The sequence below is a fragment of the Bactrocera neohumeralis genome, chromosome 4 (assembly GCF_024586455.1).
Source record: "Bactrocera neohumeralis isolate Rockhampton chromosome 4, APGP_CSIRO_Bneo_wtdbg2-racon-allhic-juicebox.fasta_v2, whole genome shotgun sequence".
NCBI lineage: Eukaryota > Metazoa > Arthropoda > Insecta > Diptera > Tephritidae > Bactrocera > Bactrocera neohumeralis.
The window spans coordinates 14,208,954-14,232,315 of record NC_065921.1 but is presented as its reverse complement, the minus strand read 5'-3'; the positions used below and the strand labels follow the sequence as shown (position 1 = coordinate 14,232,315).

Sequence of the window (23,362 nt, the reverse complement as noted above, 5' to 3'; positions counted from 1 at the left end):
GAGAAATATTAGAAAAAGCAATTAAGAAGTTTATCAAAGAGTGTCACAAAAGCAATGACTACTAGAAAATAAAAACCCGAAAGCCAAAACTGCAGATTATTAATTTTTACAGAGCTTTAAGCTCATTTTCGCCAAGCTTTCATAATTTATGATTGCAACTAAACTAGAACCGACTTTTATTTTAAAATTATGAAAAAGTGCTCGTGTAAACCATCTTGAATTATTTAAGTTCTCGTGCACTGTTGAGAAAAGAGAATACAAAAGAGGATAAATACGATTTTGAATATAATAAAGGAACACCTCGTAGTTGTTAAAATTTAGGTCAAGATATGAAAAGTGAAGCTTAAAAAGTTTTGAGCTTTTCTACAGAACTTTTTTGAATGAAAGCTTAGAATTTCAATGAAAGCTCCGAAGTTCTTAAAGAGGTGCATTAAGGTAATTCTAATTTTTTTTGTAGCGATTTTCATTAGTATGTAATAAAATGTATTCATACGAAAAATGCTATGAAAAATTTTGGGCGACCTTTTTCTGTAATTAGAGTGTTATTCAGCGAAATGGCTCACATTACTAGTTGTAATCCACTTCCAAAGACCTATTAAATGATATGGGAAGCATTTTAGTGAGTGAAAACTCCCGAAAACCTCTAATTGCCTCCGTAATTGTCAAAATACTCAACAAACTTGCCATAACCTCACTTTGCACCAACTCTAATGGCTCCCAACAGTCACAAATTCACATCGGCACAGCAAAAGTTTGGCAAATTGTAGCAATGATAGGACGAAGGCACTAATGTACTAATGCACCCACATCTATTTATATAACTGTATATGTTCTTTTGAGTACTATCGTTTTACCCTTTTTTTGCTGTCTACAAGCTTGTTGCAAGTTCATAGTGTGAAATAGCAACTAATGCCAATGATTGCCACAAATTTCATTTCATTCGGAAACAAAAACAATAAGCAAAGTACTCGCATGCGAAAGAAACGCAAAGCAAAAACACAAGAAGACCAAAATAGGAGAATGGTGTAATAGAAAAAGTGAGCGAAATAAACTTTTACGCGCCACCATTGCCGCTGGACGGAGACAAATCCACTTGTGTCATCCATCAGCAAGCGCTTTTCCGCCTCCCACCTCCCTCTCACGCACGGCAGACATTTGCGTTTTTACGCCAAAACCAGAGATTTTCACTTTTCCTTTTGCGCCGGGTACTTCGTGCAACACACTTTGTGGGCTTACTTGCATGAGTGTGCGTCTGTTTACGCCGGTTGGAGCAGCGTGGGCGATTTTAGTAGCTGAAGTAGCGTATTAACTCGTCTCGTTTTTCGAAATGGCTTTTGGACCCCTCTCCTCTCCTCTAGCACTTCATTTCATCTTGCTCTCTGCTGTGATCCGCATTTAGTGTCCACTCGGCGTGCACGCGTGTGTATGAGTGTGGATGCGTCGGTTAGTTGGCGAGTAATTAGTAAAAATTTGCGGTAGTAGTTTTGTCGCAAATTACGGTTGAGACCACTCACTGCTTAGTTGCCCGTTTTGCTGCCCTTTTTGCTTTGAAAGACTACTTTTTGGTCTCCACTTGGTTTTTATTGCTGCTGTTGTTGTTTTTGTGTTTGGTTGGTGAAATGAAGCGGCAAATTAGCGCGCAGTTCCTTTGGCGATGACTTGCAATCTCTATCGATTTCGGTTAAGTCCCTTTGCTGAGTAGTTTTGTGTTGTCTTCAGCGCATAGTTTTTGTGGTTAGTTTTTTTGTGTGTATGTGTGTTGTAGCCTCTTCTATTTAACTTTATTTAACTCACTAATCTCTCTCAACATTTTTCGCATTTCATTCGCAGACTTGTTATTGGAGTTCCTAATTACCACAATTTTTTGTTCGAGAAAGTTGAGTTGGTTTCAGCAGGAAGGGTAGTGAGTTCAGCTATTCGGATAACTCTGAGAAACCTTTTTTCTTTCGCACACAAACGCAAATGCAATAACACTATATAAGCTCCATTCTGTCCGCAATTAGCGGAGAGATTTGGAAGTTTCTCCAAATTAGCAGTAAATTTGACAGTAAAGACACTTCATAGCATATTTGAGGGTATTTGCTTTTATTGATTGGTAACCACTTTTCTCTAGACAACTTTCGCAAGATCGTCCGAATAAATATTGGACAATTTCAAGTCAGAATAACTACAATTGCGGCGAAACAGCTTTTGCTAAGAGCCAGTAGTTCTAAGGATCTCTTACGGCTCACTATAGGCCAGAAGGATATCGCAGTCGTGCAAGACAATTCCATTATGTTCCATGGAGTATTTATGTGGTGGAGGACTCTAGAAAAGACTACACTTGCAAAGAAACTTGAGAGCGTTCAATAAACGGCGCTCATCAGCATGTGTGTTGCACTAAGGTCCACTCCAAATATGTCACTTAACATCATCTTGCACATATTTCGCGTAGACACTGTCGGAAGGTGTATTGCTGCGAAGGTTGCAATCAAAAAATTTGGGCTTCTAAAAGAACACGTGTCTAAACACTCGGTAATTCTCACACACTTTTATTTCACGCTGGATCACTTGGATCATGGAGTCCCCAAACCGAACCTTGGCAGCTCGTTCTCTGTCTATATACCAGGGAAGGGGTTGTGGGTGAAAAAAAGCTGTTGGAGGAGAGGAGCAGAACTTCTTTACGGATGGTCAGGAGCTCTCTATTAACTCCAGCTTTAAACTTCCTGACTATTGCAATGATTTCCAAGCCGAGGTTGCAGCCATTAAGGTAAGGTAAGGTATCCTTCAGATAAGTGACCATTCACTGAGATAGCAAAGTTGCGATGTTAGCCTTGAACTCATTAACAGAACATTCAGGACTGGACAAGGAGTGCCTAACCTCACTATCAATATCGAATAACTTTGTGATAAGACTGGTATTGTTGCCAGGCCACAGCTGAATCCCAAGAAATTGCATAGCTGATGAGCTAGTAAGAAAAGGCACCCTGAAATCACTATCGGTAGAATAGGAGCGGATCGATGCTCTCGTATTCTTTTATATTCTACTACTAGATAATGTAGTAGAGTGAGAGAATGGAGTTTGTAATTATTAAACTCGAACTCTACTCCCAGGAAACGATCGTGACTGTTGATATTGCCAAGACGTCCAATATCACATCCAGCGTACAAAAATCGACCAATACCATCTGATAATTTACCGACTGAATTTTTTTTACTTTAGCTTCCATTTCCTTAAATCAAGTTTATTGCGAGGAGTCTATTCGTTTTTAGAATTAAGTTATCGTTGTTATATTTTGGGAAGTTGAAGAACCTCCTGTGACAGCCCATAGCTACTACAACTTCGAATTCAGTAGATCCTATTCTAAATCCCAGCTATAAACTCTAACATGAAACTAAAAAAATAAAATAATCATATCTTTTTAGTATTTTCATTGCTTGTTTTTGCTATAAATTGCTGCCCCCCTTCTATGGTTTGGTGCATTTAACACAGCCGTCGAGTTTATTCCTTTGCGCTAAAATGTAGGCAACGCTTCTCACATGCTCTTTTGTTCCTCTTAAAATAAGGCTTCAAGGTAGAAAAAATAAAAGTTTTCAGCACTAAAGTAAAGGCGAACTAGGTGCGAAAAAATTTTATGTTAGTTTAGTTCAAATTTGAAATATTTTAAAACTTTAAAAAATTTTAAAAGTTTGAATAAAAAAATTTAAATCATTTTAAATTATAAATCTGCCATTAACAATTTCGTGGCAAATTGAAAATATATAGTTTCCAGCATCATATTATATTCCATTTGCATATCAGAAATCGACCATTAAAATAAATTATTACACCAGCTTTATAAGCTGCTAAAAAGCACAATAACATTGTTGCCCCAAATCGCACAACTTCAAAGCCGTTCCCATTCATTGCGTGCAACAATTTAATGCCATGCCATTTGCCAACAAATTTCCCTATTATTACTTCCTATTTCGGCAACAAATCTCCCGCTGCCATTTAGCTTCACTATTTATCGCCAGCTGCAATTTATGTTTTCTACATTGGCTATTTTCTCGCTGCAACACTGGCCGTTGTTGCATATACAAAATCAATGAAAAAAAAAACGAAATCAAAAACAAAATCGAAATGACTTTCAAAATGCAAAATAAACATAATAACAAATGAGCTTACGCGAATTGGAAATATAGACCTGCATTCAAAATATACAATTTTAGCTTTCAACAGCAGAGAAAATGTTTGGCGAGCGCGCAACACACAGCCGCGGCATGTTGCAACACATCTTCATGTTGCCGCGCAACAAAACAAAAACAAATGACTGCAAAAACAGTGTGCACAATGCATTTTATGATTTTTATTATTGTTGCAATTGCAATTCTGCAGCGCTGCGGGAGATTTTTATTGCATGCAATTAATTTGGATGAGAGGAGAGCGAACTGGCGAATGCGCGAGCGCGCTGGCAAACGGCTAAACGAGTGGGTGGCTGGTTGGTCTGGTGCGGATCGCAAGCGCAGCGGCAGGCAAATAATATAAAATCGCGATTATTGCGAATTTTGTGGTGGGAAAATGTGTTGCGCGCCTTTGTTGCAAGCTGGCGCGCTCATTCATTGTTGCTGCATCTTCGCTAGTACCACTTAAGTGTTTTACTATTATTTGGGCCTTCATGTTGCATCTTGTTACTACTTTCTTGCCGCTTTATGTGCAATTTTTTCCTGCTTTATGAGCGAACAAAGCGCGCGGTTGAGCTCGACGCTTCAGTAAATATATTTATTGTTATATTTTTTTTTCTTTTGTCTACTGTAAAGCGCTTTCTCGCACGCTAGTTTTATAGAATTATATATACTAAGTTTTATATTTTGCGGCTACAATTTCATTTAGATTTTTATCTATATTCCGCTTTGTGCGATTAGGTTTTGTTGTTATTGCACTTCGGCCGCTTTATTGCGGCAAATCAACACCTCACGCGTATCACGATTTTGCAAACAGACACACACCTTGTAACATACATTGACTTTAGACCATATGAGTTTGTATCCATTGTTTAACCTGGTAGGCATACATGAAAGTGAGTACCCACTTGATTTTGACGTCATATCTGCCTCCTAGCGTCTGTTGGTTTGGAGCCTATTGTGTCTCGCATTGAGAAAAGCTTCATTCGATCAATCAATCTGCTCTTCATTCGCCGCTGATTGCGAAACTGAGATTTCATTGCGGAGGGACAGCACATATGTGAGGTTATGTATGACTTATGTTTGCTTTGGGTTCCCATTTTACTTATATTATTATATAACATATTTTTACTTCAATTAAAAATGTTAATTTTTCTTAAAAAGTTTCTTGCCATTATTTTTTTCAGTTTTAAAATAATATCCGATTCAAATAACGGAATATTGTTTAGACCATTTAATAATACTCGATTCAAATATTTTATAGTAAATATCTCTAATATTGCCTATCCATAGTAAAATTTAGATCTTGAATGATTTGACATTGATCCAAGAAGTCTAGGTCTTGGACCTAAAACAGAAATTCGCTATCACTTAAAGACTGTGATTTCTTATTTCGAATACTTAATCACTTAACCGGAAATTTCACCGATTGTCGAAGGTGAACCGATCAATCTTTTCTGAAAATCAGCTTCAAAAGGCAAGAAATGGGAGCATTTTCATTTCGGACACTACTGGAAAGGTTTTCTTCATCGGCTCAAAATTTATTTGTAAATCAATTATTAGGATTTTAAGAAACCGTTTGTATCTTTCAAGGTAGGCCACTAAGAAAAAATGTTGGAACAGAGCTATGAGCGCCTTTGTTGAGAAAAAGTAATATCTAAAACACGTTTACATGATCCGGAATGATAATATTAGACTCCTGAGACTCGTTAGCAGTAATGACGTGATAGATGAATGTAGGATCCTTTGCTATGTCATAATTTATCTCTGTTGCGACCTCTATTCGATGATTTTCCAAAAGCGACGTACAAAAAACTTTAGTTGGCACGCTTCATATCCAAAACCAAAACCAAAATGTGTTGAAATGAGTCTTGGTAAAGTTTTTTTATCGATTCGCGCCCGAACCGAGCAAAATTCCGCGGAGAGTACGGAGAGTCACCTACCGCTTCTACTCTAATACTTTCGATCTTAAATTGAAGACCCATTTTATCACCTTAACATACTCTTTCAGTACGATGGTATTCAATTGCAGTTCTCTGAGGAAAAGTATTTAAATCTACCTTTCTACTGTTCCGTTACTATTCTTCATATTCTTCTTCTGGTTATGCGATCAGAATACTGTATTGCAAGAAATGATTTTCAAATAAACTCCAAACTTCATGAGAATTTTGATGGTGTCTGTCCAGAAATTATATGCATAACTTTCTAATCTGGAAATACTTTGAAATACATATATATTCTGAAAGGAGATAAGTATGTTTCTCAATACTTGGCGAGAAATTCTTAAAGCTCTCAAGTAGGTGGATCGTCAAACCTAAACCATGTGTTCTCTATATTATTTCCCTTAGGAAAACTTTTATCTCCACCCGTAAGCTTGCCACCAGCCACATTCAAGTCTCACAATACATCCTGCAATTGCAGAAATTAAGAATTCCAACCCTCCGCACACATTTGCTCAGACGCAATTGAACTGAAAAATTTATTTCGCTGGAATTAACGAAAATTATCATAAAATCATGAATTCACCGCATAATGAAGGAACCGCAAAGCCAAAGTAACCATAGTGAACAAAAAATTTAAATGGAAAAATAATAGCAGTAAGGACTGAAACGGATATGACTCAAAAATATTGGTGAAAACCAGCGATATTGCCTTCGAAGGGCTCAGCAACAAAAGGGAGGGTATTCTAACATAAATATGAGTTGCCCGAAAGTTAAAGGTATACCAAACAAAACAGCAACATAAATGAAGGTGGTGAATTAAAGCGAAAATACGATTAAGAATTGGCATGAGGATGTTTGAAGTGAGGGAAGGCGGATGTATGTGAGCGTTTGAACAAAGGCAACAGATTGCATGCAGCGATAAAAGTCAAATTACCTAAATATTTTGCAAGATAAAGACAAATTGTGAAAAAGAAAATTATACACAAGGAAATATATCAAATTAAAAGGAAATTGTGGAATTGCGGCAGCGAGGACAGTATGGGCGAAAAAGAATCAGCAAATATACAATATATGTATGACACTAAGTACAAATGACGCAGATATGAGAGATAAGATATTTATGAATAAAAGACGGAATGAATGATGGCGCTAAAGCAGAAGCCTGAAAGGAAAAACACTAAATGCAAAACAGACGCCAAGTCGAACAAACGTAGACATGAATATGGAAATAAACGAAGGTGAAGAGAAGGTAAAGCAAAGCAATTTAATTAGATTTTCAAATAAATGAGGGACTTTGCTTTTGCCGGTCGTTCGGCACACTCACCGGTATACTCACCGGCTGGATGAGTGTCACCGGCTCACCGCCTGACTGCTTGACTGAGTGACTGAACAGCTGCTAGGCAAAGCGTTGAGCTTCCTGAATTGAGGCTTCCGGACAGCCACACATACACCTTTCCAAGGCCCAACATACATTGTGGCATTTGCTGGAGTGCGACCGTCAACTTGCCACATTTCGTGTCTCTAAAATGTGAGAAAATTACTAAGTTTTTCGTACGCCATGGAGAGGAAGTTAGTATGTACACATGTATGTATGTTTGTGGCAGGGGTAAATGTGTACATATTTGCAGATAAATTTAGCTAATTTGAAAATGAAATTATGCGTGACTCGGCCGACACAAGTTTGCAGCGTCGTTGGGCGGTGTTGTTGCTGGTAGTCAAGGAGGCGTTTAGGTGGGCGGCAGGCGCTATTTGTAATTTGCAGATATGCTTTGTGTTATTTAATGGGTGCGCAAATATCTGCAGGCATATCTTTTTGATGTTTTTGCTATTGATTAATATCAAATTCTGTTAAAATAATTATATATCTAAAAATAAAGTACCTTTATTATAATCAAAATGTATATTTTGATAATTTTTAATTTTGATTTTTGAAACAGAAATGAGATTTACAATTCTGTCGCTGTCGAACGTATGTATACTCAAATTCATATATATAATACTGAATTTTAGAAGTTATAGATAACAGAATTTAAAAAAAATCGAATTTTCTTAAAACTAATTTCAGATTGGTCGGGTTTTCAAAGTTGAGCAAAAAAGTAATTAATTTTAAAAAATAATCGATTAATCGAAGTTAAAAATCGATATTTACAATAAACGCTCACTCCGAAATTACAAATTTTTAACGTGATTTTACATTTAATCGTTTAAGATCAACATAATACTTAATTGTCGATATATTCATAATCGATAAATATATGTATGTATATACGTTTAGACAAAACTAGTTTTAGAATCGATTTAATAACACGTCAATAACTCTTAAGTGTATTTTTTGATCGATGTATAATCGATAAATATACATACATATGTATATGTAATCGATAAAAAGTTTTATGGGTATCGATATAAAATTAATAATCGATATTATAACAGAAAATGGTGTCAAATAAAGAAATCAAACTAATATGGAAAAAATCGATAAATGATTATATTATTAATATAATTTCATTTGAATAAAATTACGAAGCTCAACATATTCGCTTATCGAAACCGCTACAACTTTGTAATGATATTTCTATTATTACATCTTTCAATTTCAAATTTAAATTTATATTTACTGGTCAATAGGTCATAATAATAATTTTTAATTGATATTCTTAAACTCGATTAATCGCAAAAACGTACTCGCTGTAGAAATGAAAATACGCGCTTCTGGGTTAAAAAATTATTAAGAATAACATAATGTTATCGATAAAAAATAATCGAGTTATCGATTTGTGTATAAATAAATTATCGATAAACGGTTGATATAAGTTTACTGAATGGCTTTTAAATAGTTCAGCTTAAATCGCAACATTGTTATCGACATAAAATAATAGATTAATCGATTTAGATATAAATTATCGGTAGAAGTTGTGATGTCAGTTTACTTACTGGCTTTATATTAGTTTAAGTTATATGTACATAGATATGTGGTTATAAGTGCCAATCAGATCCACGTCACAATATCTGAAACTATTATCGGATGAAAATGTGTTATCATAAAATTTGGTATACTGTTGAAATCAGAAATTTTAGAAAAAATAATCAAATTTTAAGAGCAATAATATTTATAACACCAGATTTTACCTTTATAATTGTAATCATAAATCTATGACAAAAACTCTTAATACCTATACTTTCAGAGTGATATCGATAGTTGCTAAATATCGATTCATTTATATTGAATCATTTAAACGAAAAATTTAAAAACATTACTGTAGAAAACTTTCATTTAATACTATATTTTTCATTCTTGACTTCACTTTAAATCCCCAACTTTATTACTAAACAATATTTTTGTTTGTTTTGTTGTTGCTTTCTAAAGCATACTTTAAGGAACTTCACTGCATTTTAGTACACTGCAGCTATTTCAAGGCTTTCGTGAAACAAAAAACACAACAAGTCCCTTGAAAGCAATCAATTGCCTGCCAATACATGCCAGACTAGCTCGCCAATTTTCATTTTCCCTTCAACCAAAATACCGATTTGATTGGCGCTCCTGACAGCAGGCATAGAAAAAAGAAGAATGTGTATAAGGAATCCATAAGGCTTCCCATTCCAAAATTTTTTTGTGTTCTGCATTGCAAAACTGACGTTAACACGATCCCCAGGGTATATTTGCTGTGTGCTTGCAGGGTTCAACAGTGCTGGGACTCTTGCATTCCGTTCTAAACAAGCTCGCGCCGTTATAGCGACAACGCACGATTGGGCTTCGGCGAGAATAAAAAAAGGTGAAAAAAATTCGCTGCTGAAAATATGTAATGAAATGACGTGTGTGTCCCAGGTAAACTTCGACAAGCGGTGGTCTGTCGTCGGTGTACGCACAGGAGCGCAGCGGAAATGTAAATGCGTGGAGCGGAAGTGGCGAAGCACGCTTTTAGGCGTAAATACAGATGATGCGAACAGAGCTGTGTACAAAAACTGCAGTTTCGTATTAGAAATATTTTTTTTTTCAATTTTATTTTCCGTGGTTCTCTCAATTGCCGCGCAATACATGGGCTCGCTTGCCTTTCAACTTTGTCGGTTTAAGCATTTCGTTGGAATTTCTTGTTTGCAGTTTTTCAACAGCTTCGAGTGTCCTTCAGCTTTTTAGTTGAAGTAATGTCCAAACACGTGTGGCGTTTCGTAGGCTTTTTACATCGCGCATGCCACTTCAGAGGCACGTGGCGCGCTGAGTGCAGCTCAGAATATATTTGCCAAGAATTTAAGCTAATTTGAAGAAAAAAACACAAAAATAATTCAGCAAATAAAATTTCACAATTTTCAACAGCTTCACAATTTTTCTCTGTTATGCATTTGTTGCTTTTTTAGAATTTTCATGCCTCACAAAATTTAGTCATTCACATATTCCACGTATGAACTTTAACCTTTCTGCCACAATGCAGTTATTATAAGCTAATATTACTGCCTCTTTGATGAGAAATTTAAAAAAATAACACAGTATGCCCCATAAAAGGCACATGCCTCTCTAATGTTGCCATAAATTTCGCACTAAAAGGGCACAACTACATGTGCTCACACATAACCTCACTTACTCAGCTCATATCCTGTTGGCTTTGTTCCTTATTTTGCCTACTGTGGTGGGCGCTCTGCACGTACTCTGCTTTGTTTTATGCTTTCTGTTTACTGCCGCCTTACATGCAACTCTGTGTTACTACGTTCCACATTTGACAACAACAATGCTGTAATGCAGAGCGCCCATTCACTTGCATCGTAAGTTAGCAGTAAATGGAATTATATGCGTTGTTAGTCAGAAATTTGCATAAATTAATTGCGGAGAAACGCATGGAATGACAAAACAACAACAACAACAAACATAATATCATTAAAAATAACTGCTAAATAAAGAACATTTACTTTTTGTGTTGTTATTGGAAGGCAAAGCGTAATTGTACGCGGTTTTAGGGCTTACTTTTACTTATATAACGGTATATTTTTGAATCAATAGAGAAGATATAACATTAGAGAACTTGGTGTAGAAATAAGCATAAATCTGATAGAGATGTTAAGGTAGGAGGATAAAGATTGAGATGAAAATATAATTAGGAGATGAGGATAGAGACTAAGATTGAGGACGAAATTGAAGTGGAGACAGGGATAGGGATAGGGATAGGGATAGGGATAGGGATAGGGATAGGGATAGGGATAGGGATAGGGATAGGGATAGGGATAGGGATAGGGATAGGGATAGGGATAGGGATAGGGATAGGGATAGGGATAGGGATAGGGATAGGGATAGGGATAGGGATAGGGATAGGGATAGGGATAGGGATAGGGATAGGGATAGGGATAGGGATAGGGATAGGGATAGGGATAGGGATAGGGATAGGGATAGGGATAGGGATAGGGATAGGGATAGGGATAGGGATAGGGATAGGGATAGGGATAGGGATAGGGATAGGGATAGGGATAGGGATAGGGATAGGGATAGGGATAGGGACAGAGATAATTTAGGACTGCCATAGAGATTGATATGGACATAGAGATAGCTATAAGAATAGAAATTGTGATAGACACAGAGATGGATATTATAGATATACAAGTATGTATCTATAAAAGAAGTTTTAGAGTGGATAACACATAAAGGTTAATAACATTCAAATTAAAATATTAAAATTTCTTTAAAAAACGATTGTTTCACTTTTCGAAAAATTTCGAAAACATGTTCAACCAATATGGAAACACTCGATAACCTAATAATAATTTTAGTAAATGATGATGTGAAGAAATTTACGATATTTATATCGTTAATAACATATTTTTTTAATTTCAAGTCTAAATTTTCATGGAAGAAAAAATTTGGCTTCTGGCTTTTTGTTTTAAACTGTAAACTTGAGCGTAATGTTATCGATAAAAAATAATCGATTAATCGTTATAAAAAATTGATAAATTCATATAAAATAAACAATAAATCGATATAAAATAATTAATAAATTTACAAAAAATAATCGATTGAATGGATATAAAATAATCGATAAATTGACACAAAATAATCGATTAAAAGATTTTCATATAAATTAACGGAAAAAATTGCATTGCCAACTTACAAATTGGCTCCTAAATATGTTCAACTGGCTTCTATGAACTACATTCAAATATGATTTATCCCTGTACTCTTTATTAATAAATCATGCAACTATTTTATTTTGTTTCCAAAAAGCCATACGGCATACTTCATAATAAATAATATTTGTATTCCAAACTTTAGCTTTTTCTGCTTTTGACTACCGTTATACATTACAGTGGCTGTCGAAATTAATGAATTCACCAGACAGATACTTAATGCATAAATCAACGACCATCGCCAAAAAGCCCCACCAGCCCTGGCCGAATCAACCAAAAAATAACTAATAATAAGTGTCAATGCCATAAAACTATTAAAATGTCAAAAAGCGAACAAAGAGCTAGACAACAAAACCAGCAACAACAGCAAACAAAGCTTACTTTGACGATTAATTAAAACGTGCGTAAAACCTGCAGTTGACAGTGTGGCCACTAACACACACACACACACATATTTATACTTTTGTCGTTGTTGTTATTGTATGTGCTTATGCGATTAACAATTCGTCAATATGAGCGCTGCTACATGATATCCTGCTGTTATCCTAGCTGTTTGCTCAATAGCTGTCGATTATGTCCTTTATGTTGCCGCCAAGCACACAATGGGCGCAAGTTAGCAACAACAAAACAACAACCAAAAACTACGTATGTGTAATAAACCAAAAAACAACAACTAAGCAAATATTTGTGTAGCAAATATGTACTTCCTTGACGGTGTGTTGCAGTTTAATTTAATGACTGCCACTGCTCGAGTGTTACTTGACACATCAGTTGTTGCTTTTGGTGGGGAATGGGTGTTGTCTTGTCATGTCTCGTGCCCTGTCGGGATTTGTAGGCGCCTGGAGTTGGTGTAGAGCTAAGTTTAGCTATGAAAATTGTCAACTTTAACGATTATTTATAAATTTTGCAGGCACATATTTTTGTAGTCACTTGTCAGCAGTCAGTTGTCATGAGTCAGTAGTTTCACTGACAGTTTTTGAAGTCAGAATTAACTTATAATGTTGTAGTAGTTACTAGTCAGCCATCTTACTATACTTGTAGGTTATATTACCTGCCAAATATCAAAGTCACTAGTCAGCTGTCATCTGTAATCAAACTTGAAATTCCGAAATCCAATGCAAAATTTTGAAAGAAAAATATTAAAAAAAATACTATAGCATATTTTATTGAAAGTAGTAAACTTTTTACTATCATAAATCATTAATTAAGTCAATTAATATACTACCCACAGTAGGAGTTGATGAATAAAATGCTAATTGACTCAATTAATGAACTGTCAGTTGTCATACAAAGTAATCAAAAGGGTTTATATATTCGTAGGTTTTATTATCTGTCAAATATCAAAATAGTTAAATAACAAAACTTGTTATTTAAAATACATTGCACAATTTCGGAAAGATATACATAATTTATATTTTTTTACCTTATTAAAGATACTTAAGCCAATTTGTAGTATAAATAATAATATTTGTCAAATTAAATTGTTAATTTATTCAATTTAATAAATAATTGACTCAATTAAGAAACTTGGTCTATTAGAATAATATCGGTAACAGTTAATTGTCGAACTGAATAACTAATTGACTCAATTAAAATGCTAATTGACTTAATTAACGACCTAATACTAATACAATATTTGTTTAACTAAATTACTAATTGACTCAATTAAAATGCTAATTGACTCAATTAACGAATTGTCTGCTGTCAAATAAAGATGTAAAAGATCAGATCGTTATCCAATCATTTAATAAAGTAATTGTATATATTTTTTTGATTTCAGTAGAAAACATTTAAGACTTACCAAAGGTCAGAGTAATAAGGCTTGTAATGGTAACCTTTTGTTTCCAAAAGCATACATGTGGATGCATATGAGTATATTTAAATTGTATTCCTCTAGAAATAACTCAGAATAGAATCCCTTATAATTTCTAAATGTACCAACAAATTCCATTAGGGTTCCCACATATGTGGGGCTTGTATGAGTACCGCCGCGTGCGTCCATTTTGAGTTGTTAACCAAATTGTGGAACAAGTTATGGCTGTTGTATAAATTAGGCATACCATTTTATGTTGTGTAGCAGGTATGTAGAACAAATAACACCAAATCGTGTACTCATTCATAGACTTTTAACTACAAGTAATTAACTTCCATTAGAGAATGCAAGATACTTAATTAACAGTAATTCAGTAGCTTTATGGATACAAGAATATTTTGTTGATTTGACATTATTAAAGTTTCCAAAAATATTTTTGTCACTTAAAACCGTTATTTATTAGCCCACAGCGACAACTGACTCAATGAAAATGCTTACAACAAAATTTTTGAACAAAATTTTATTCTTTCTCTCTTACATGTCACTCAAAATTTTCTAATAAAGTCGAACAAAAGCCGGAACTTTTACGACTTTTGGTTGGTAATATTAGCAACCAAACAAAAAGAAATAAGTTTTGAATATTGAAAATAGAAAATGCATTGGTCCAAATATCCCCTACTTGCCACACGGCGTGCCGCGCTACGAGGAAAATATATATTTTATGTGCTCAGCGCAAGTTATTACGACTCTTCAATGGCATACTTAGATACAAATGTATGTATGTTTTACATATATGACTGTTACATATACATTCTCTACTTTTCCTTCTTTTAAATTCCGAAAATTCTCCAAAATGCCACGAACGTATAATTTTCGGTCGTATTCGAAGCAGTCACACGTTTCGCTTTGCTTCGGCGGCAATCAAAGCGATTAGTTGGAAAATTTATCATCAAAAAGTGGGCGAGTGCAGTCGCGCCAAAGTTCGGAAAAGCATCACTGAAATTGCTGTTATTTGATTTTGAATGAAGTGAAGTAACGATTTTAATGGTAGAAGTTTTTATGAGGAAGTGACTAAGCGCTTGCGGTGCTGGAAACTGAATGTAAAAAGAAAATAAAATATAAATTGAAGAATCGAGACTTTTTTGATAATAATAACCAAAATTACTATGAAAAAATATAATGAGTATAATAATTAGAAATTTAAAATACACTGCTGACAAATACATTCATTTTTCTTTATCACCAATTGCCTATATTTTTAATAGTCTTTTAATTAAAATTAATAAATTTAATTTCAGAAGTAAAACTATTCTAATTACGAATTGCAGTCATATTTTTCATTCTTTCTTAACTTATTTTATTTTGATTTATTTAATTTAATTTAAATCAATTTAATTTAATTTGATTTAATTTAATTTAAATTACTTTAATTTAATTTAATTTAATTCAATTCAATTCAATTTTATTTTATTTTATTTTGTTTTGTTTTATTTTATTTTATTTTATTTTATTTTATTTTATTTTATTTTATTTTATTTTATTTTATTTTATTTTTTTTTTTAGCGAGCGCGTCACTCACGCGTTGCATGCATTTGATTGACATTAAAACTGTCGCTTGCTGTCATGTCGTCAACATAAAAATCATTGGCAACTTGTTAAAAATAGCATTGGTTCATTAATATCAACACACAAGCACAGTCAACACTCCCACCGATTTTTAATTGCACATATAAAATCATCACCAGCGCGTGCCAAACAGTACAGTGATGCGTAAATTTGGGGCAGCTGCATTTTGTCGCTGTTCCAATTTTGTTCTTTCGCCTTCGTACCGGCTTTGATTGGCAAGTTTGCTGCGCTGCAAGTGACATTTACAGGATAGAAACATTTGTTTAACTAATTTGACAGATTTATTGCGCTGCAGTGAGCGGCCGGCAATGTGTTGGTGGGTGGCAACTTGCATGGGCGGGGAATGTAAATTTACGAGCTCTCTTTAATATTTTTAGTCACAATAATATGTTAATTTTTTACTTTGAGCGCTGATGCTTCTAATATAACTATAGGCCATGTAGGGTTGAGAGGAATAAGCTTAAATATCAGACTTGATAAAATGTCCAGAAATTGAAAATGCATTGCCATCTGGTCTTTTGAATATAAAATTCTTTAAAAAATATAAATATTTTTGAGTGTTTCTTGAACTAAATAATTAAAGGAATAGTTATGGGACGAAGAGGCTTAGCTAATTTTCATTCTATAGCGCTCTACCGGTTAATTGTTCTATTTGCATGATTTCATATTTGCATAAAAACTAAGCATAAACAAGAAAAATTATTAAATCAGCTGCAGCAAAGGTATAATACCCTTCACAGGTGCATTTATTACAGTATAAATTGGTATACAAAGATTAATTCCTTGATTTTGATCAGTAGGCCTGTATGGCAGCTATATGTTTAAGTGTTCCGATCTGAACCATTTTTTTAGAAATTGTACCGTTAGCTTTGAAAATAATTTTTGCCAAATTTGGTAAAGATATCTTGTCAAATAAAAAAGTTTTCCATACAAAAATTTAAATTTACAGACAAGTTTGTATGACAGCTATATGCTATAGTTGTTCGATCTGAGTAGTATCTTCGAAGATTGTAGCGCTGACTATGAAAAAAATATGTGCCGAATTTCATGAAGATAACTTGACAAATAAAAAAGTTTTCATACAAAGCTTTGATTTGATCGATAAGTTTGTATGACTATATATTATAGTGGTCTGATATCGGTGGTTCCAAGAATGAAGAAAATTTTCGCGAAGAAATAACGTACAACAAACTTCAGATCGATACATCAGAAACAAAGGAATATTTGATTTGATGTTTCCATTTTATACAACATGCTCTTATTTTTCATCATGCAACCGAAAGTTGAAAAAATATTTTTATGTAATTCATTTTTACGCCAGCACTGCCCGCATATCTTGATTCTTGTCTACCTACATAAATACCAACGCGACTTTTCGCATTTCATATTCTTAAAGCGTTTCCCCAAGGAAGCAAATGCGGACAGCTTTGCGTACGATTTCATTTCGCTTCATCAAGTCAAGTTGTCGTCATGGCACATTACTTTAATTAAAACTTAATCCACAAAAAAGAAAATACAACAATAATGAAAGTAGCACAAGCAGCTTGTGGCAAAATGCGTTGGAATAGAGGGGAATACGTGCAGTGTAGCATACCCCAAGGCGCCACGACAAAGCACACATGCAGAAAGCACAGATAATTACAGCCATGTAAGCATGAATTTGTGTGTGTGTGTGTGTTAGTAAGTGCACACTATCCATCATAATAATGCATTTTCGCGCTTCGGCAATAGTAATATCCAGAGGGGAGAGCGTGTAAAAATATTTGCGGCAAAGCAACGTCTCAGCCGTAGCATACTTTTTGGGGTAAAATATATTTTGCTTCTATTTACTATGCCAGCAGTGGGCGAAAAATGTAGACAGGGTTCGCCAGTCTATTAATTTAGTAATTCTAGCCTTCTCTCACAACGCTCCTCATACAAACCATAATTTACTTAATATTTTCATGGCTGCTAGTGTGCAATATTAAGCAACTACTTAACACATATGCGGCTGTGCCGGCGGAGTCATAAACATTCGCCATTGATATGCAAGTGCCAATGCAGCAATCTTTATCAATAACTGACACTCATGCCACCGAAGTGTCTACGCTCTGCGCACAAGCAAAGCGGATTGTAGAGAGGGTGTTGAGAGGGTGTTGCGAATGACTATGTGGTGAATGTGTTGCCCTCCATACGCTTTGCTTTTAGCCACCAACACGTTCGCACTTAGTTATGGCGAATTATGCGCATTGTAGCATGCAACATTTATATAATAGATACGTGTCGCACTCACTCCCACATAACCGTTACAGTGCCGGCAACCGCGCTCCCTTGTGTCTACACGTTCGAATGCAGTCGGTAATCGTGTGAGTATGCGGATGTGTGTGATTTTTATTATCTTGGCACTTGCATTATTGACTTTTTGGCAAAAGTCAAATGCTGTCAGAAATGTCAAAATGTCATTGCGGGGCACATTTACTTACATATACAGACATATACCCCGAAATATTATATTATATATTGTTTATAAGCTTGTGGCCACCCTCGTGCAACGCAGTCAAAAAGCTTGTGGCTGGAGCAACAACAAAAATAATAAAAAGTTGTAGGGTGACTCGCAGCCGGCAGCTCAAGTGGGTTTCGTTTACCTCTAGTTGCATGCGGCATGTTGCAAGCTGGCTGTGTTTTATGTGTGTGGCATGGCAATAGTTTTTTGCTTCGTGGCATGAATATTGTTTATGCGCTAACTCATGTATGAGGAGACGCGCATGAAGAAAATATGCATTTCTGCACGTACGCGGCAACAACAAACAGCGGCGGTGGCAATAGCAAATGTCAATTAATTTGACAGCTTCATCCATAAGGCATTTCTTTATGATATACATATGTATATGAGGATAGCTATTATATGTTATTGAGTCATTTATGAGTTTCGTTTGTAATCGGAATATCTACAGACGTATTAAAATTATACTGTCGACTAATAAATGAATATATACTTATATTTACAGAATTAAAAAGAATTTAAAAAAAATTAAAATAAAATTCCTTAAAATTAATTTTAATTAATTATGAATTTTAATTAATAGATTAATTAAATTTAATAAACTTTTAAAAAAATATTTTTCAAAAAATTATTTAAAAAAATTAAATTTGATTTTTAATTTATTAATTTTTTTATTAATTAAATATATTAAAAAATTAATTTTTTTAAATTTAATTAATAATTTTTATTTTTAATTTGATTTTTAAATTTATTTATTTTTATTTTGTTTTTTTTTTAAGTTTCTTATATAAAGAAACTTTTCTAAATAAAATATTTTTTAATAATTTTTAAGTTTTGAAAAAATTAGTTCAACAAAAAAGTTCAAAAGTTTAAAAGAATGTTGAATGTTGAAATATGATTTTTTAGATTACTTAAATTTATTGTTTTTCAAAAATGAAATTTTTAAAATATTGAAATTTTTTATGAAATATATTAAAAAACTGGATTTATAATTATATATAATTATTAATGAAATAGAGTTTCATATAATTTCTTAAGTAATTTTGAAAAGATAAAAAAAATGTTATAAAAAAAAATCAAAACTCCATGCTGAAATGTCATATTTTTAATTAAGTAATTTTCTGATAAAACTTTTTTAAATTAATTATTTAATTAATTTTGAAATTAATTTTGTTTGTTATTTTTTTTTTTAAATAATGAAATTTTTTTTTTTGGTTTTGAGTTTTTAAATTATTGAACAATTTTTTAAAATACTATTTTCAGTAATTTTCATCTTATAAAAAAACATATTTCAACAAATAAAGTTCAAAAGTTTAATAAAATATTTAGGGAAATGCTGAAATATTATTAATTTATTCAACTAAACTTTTTGTTTTCGAAATATGTATTTGTTTATTGTATTGAATTTTAATTTTTTTATGAAAAATATAATTTTTTTAATTAATGAAAACAATTTACTTTTAATTATACTCTCGCAACAATGTTGCTAAGGAGAGTATTCTAGTTTTGTTCACATAACGGTTGTTTGTAAGTCCTAAAACTAAAAGAGTCAGATATAGGGTTATATATACCAAAGTGATCAGGGTGACGAGTAGAGTCGAAATCCGGATGTCTGTCTGTCCGTCCGTCCGTCTGTCCGTCCATCCGTCCGTGCAAGCTGTAACTTGAGTAAAAATTGAGATATCATGATGAAACTTGGTACACGTATTTCTTGGCTCCATAAGAAGGTTAAGTTCGAAGATGGGCAAAATCGGCCTACTGCCACGCCCACAAAATGGCGGAAACCGAAAACCTACAAAGTATCATAACTAAGCCATAAATAAAGATATTAAAGTGAAATTTGACTCAAAGGATCGCATTAGGGTGGGGCATATTTCAACGCAATTTTTTTGGAAAAGTGTGCGTGGCCCCGCCTCCTACTAAGTTTTTTGTACATATCTCGGAAACTACTACAGCTATGTCAACCAAACTCTACAGGGTCGTTTTCTTCAGGCATTTCCATATACAGTTCAAAAATGGAAGAAATCGGATAATAACCACGCCCACCTCCCATACAAAGGTTACGTTGAAAATCACTAAAGGTGCGTTAACAGACTAACAAAAAACGTCAGAAACACTAAATTTTACGGAAGAAATTGCAGAAGGAAGCTGCACCCAAGCTTTTTTTAAGAATTGAAAATGGGCGTGGCGTCGTCCACTTATGAACCAAAACCCATATCTCGGGAACTACTAGACCGATTTCAATGAAATTCGGTATATAATATTTTCTTAACAGCCTGATGACATGTACGAAATATGGGTGAAATCGGTTCACAACCACGCCTTCTTCCAATATAACGCTATTTCGAATTCCATCTGATGCCTTCTCTGTATAATACGAGTATATACATTAGGAACCAATGATGATAGCGGAATAAAACTTTACAAAAATACGGTATTTGAAAAATATGTAAATGACGTATAATGAAATCTCGATTATCACTTTATCATGCGAGAGTATAAAATGTTCGGTGACACCCGAACTTAGCCCTTCCTTTCTTGTTTTTGAATTACTTTTGAATTAATAAAAATCAAAATTCATCAAAAAAGATTTTAAAACTCATGCTGAAATGCCATTTTGTAATCAAATCATTTTTTTCGGGAAATTTGTTTTTTCATTAATCACATTTTTTATTGGGTTAATTCGACAATTTGAATTAATTTAAAATGTAATTTTTTAAATTAATTAAAATTTTTTTCATACATATTATTTTCAATTATTTTGCTATGATAAAATATATTCCAACAAAAAAGTTAAACAATCAAACAAATAAACATTCGGGAATACTGACCTGTAATACATAAGCTACAACTACAATGACAGAAGTACACTCAAACTATCAGCTAGTCTCTTACCAATATTTACGCCCTAGACGAACTCTCCCTATATGTACGTATAAGTATAATGTATAATATATACATAGTACATGCACTTGCAACCACGGAAAAACTTTCTTCATCCATGCTCTGGGTCACAGGTGTCAGCAGCGTCAGCTGGTAAAACCGTCGCTGTCAAAATGTCACCAGCAAAAGTGACCGGTGTTGACGCCTTTTTGCGCATAATAATTAAGTATTTCCATTTTCGCCGCTCGCCGCACGAACACACTTTCCAATGACAGCTTTCAACATGGCGGCGGTGTTGAGAGTGTGGATCGATGTGGGCGTGGTCGTAAGAAAATTTTGTTTGTTAAAGAAATGAAGTGACAAATCCTCTTTGCATGCACGTCAGCGAAAAGTAATTAATGTTTAATGCGATGTGGCAACAAATAGTAATGAAAGCAAATAATTGCGGTGTTGCCTTAAGGTGTTATCGTTTTAATACCGTCATTTTCGTAATTGTTTGCGTTAATAATAATTGTAAATGTGTCTTTAATTGAAGGAACTGTGTGCAAAAAATTACTTTTTTTGGGGTAAGAGAGTAACTAGATATATGAGGATATTCGAAAATACAGAAGAAATACGAAACTAAAAATCTTCTGTTATTAAAATTTCTGTATAAAAAAATAATACCCATATTATGACAGTCCTTCGCTTAAAAAGTCTCCCTCAGTTTTTGGTTTCCAAACTCTTCTTAACTAAAAAATCTGTATATCATCAATCTAAATGGAAACAGTTGCCAACATTTAGGCGTAAATTGAATTGCTTACATTGGAAACATTAAATTTTGAATTAAACGCTATGTCTCTGATATATTTTATTCTAAAACAAGAAAAAAATTTCAAAAATACAAAATATTCCATACAAAAACATGTTTTTGAGCGGCTACTTTGTATGAAGGCTATATGATATATTCGTCCGATCTGAACAATTTTTTAGGATAATATACATTTCCCTCGGAAAATATTCCCTGTCAAATTACGTGAAGATATCTTATCAAATACAAAAGTAATCCATAGAAGGACTGGATTTTGATCGGTCAGTTTGTATCGCAGCTATATGCTAAAACAGTTCGATCTGAATATTTTCTTCAGATATTACAGTATTGTCTTTGAAAATAATCTCAGCCAAATTTCGTGAAGATATCTTGTTTAATAAAAAAGTTCTCCATACATGAAAGTCGGTATGTAAATTTGCTTGGCAGCTATAGCCTATAGTCGACCGATTAAGACGATTCTGATAAATGAGTGACATATTGAGAACAAACAGACAAATGCAAATTTTCAGATTGATATCTCAAAAACTGAGCGACTGGTTCCCATATATACAGACGCACGTGACTATGACAGCTAAGATAGTCACGATATATGTTTCATAGGGTCTCCTACATTTCTTTCTGGGTTTTAAAAACTTCTTGGGTAAACTTAAAATACCCTGTTCAGGGTATAAAATCAAAAAACTCAAGAGCTTATATATCAATATCCATTGATTTACAGGAATCTTCTTCCTCCCACCTCGAATATAAAACTAAACTATTTCTGCTGAATTACAGCTCCCAAAATCATCCCCTCTCCACAAAACTCATAAATCTTTTACTCACATTAACCACAAACTACCACTCCACTGCCGATTCTCTCCATTGGTTAACACGTTGCCGCAGGTAAAATGCGAGTAAGTTAATTGCGATAAATTCATTAAAGAAAATAACCGTCAAGTATCTGGAGCCCTTTGGAGTATCGATGTAAGCGAGTGCAACGTTTGCGGCAATAACAAGTCATTACCAATTAAAATTGTAAACCGTTAAGTGATACAGAGCACAAAAAGAAACACACAAATAAGTTAAAAAAACAACGAAATTAAATTAAACTATAAAGTGTTGCAAAAGGGTCGACGTGCCACGTAAAGAAAAAACAACACACATATAACGGTTAAATAACATAGTACTTAGTAAGAGCAGTACACATGCATACACATTTAATACCCGCAAACCAGCCACTGTCTCTCCGCGGCTCACCACAGAACGCCCCACCGAGAACCTGCAGCAAATTGTCGTGCAACAGCAGAGTAGTAGGTAGTGAGCAATGTCATCATCAGCCATTCGCATAATTATAATGTAATCAAAGTATGCTAATTACGTGACAGACACGACCGAACCCCGAGAAGAAAAGCGTAAAAAAGGAAATAAAAAGCGAAATCAGCAGCAACGACGAAGGCAAGTGGCAATCGTGTTGCAAAAGCAATGCTGCGAGGCATTAACGGTGATATTGACCAACAAGCTGGACATGGCAATGACGTTGTTGTGTCAACGTGAAAAGTGACTGGCCACGCTGGTGG

At 34.1% G+C, this 23,362-nt stretch overlaps 1 protein-coding gene across 1 annotated transcript in view; it reads left to right on the top strand.

The window, feature by feature from the left end:
- The window catches only part of LOC126755280 (protein sax-3), a 236,083-nt gene that overhangs the window by 98,839 nt on the left and 113,882 nt on the right, over positions 1–23,362 (top strand). The window lies entirely within an intron of this gene.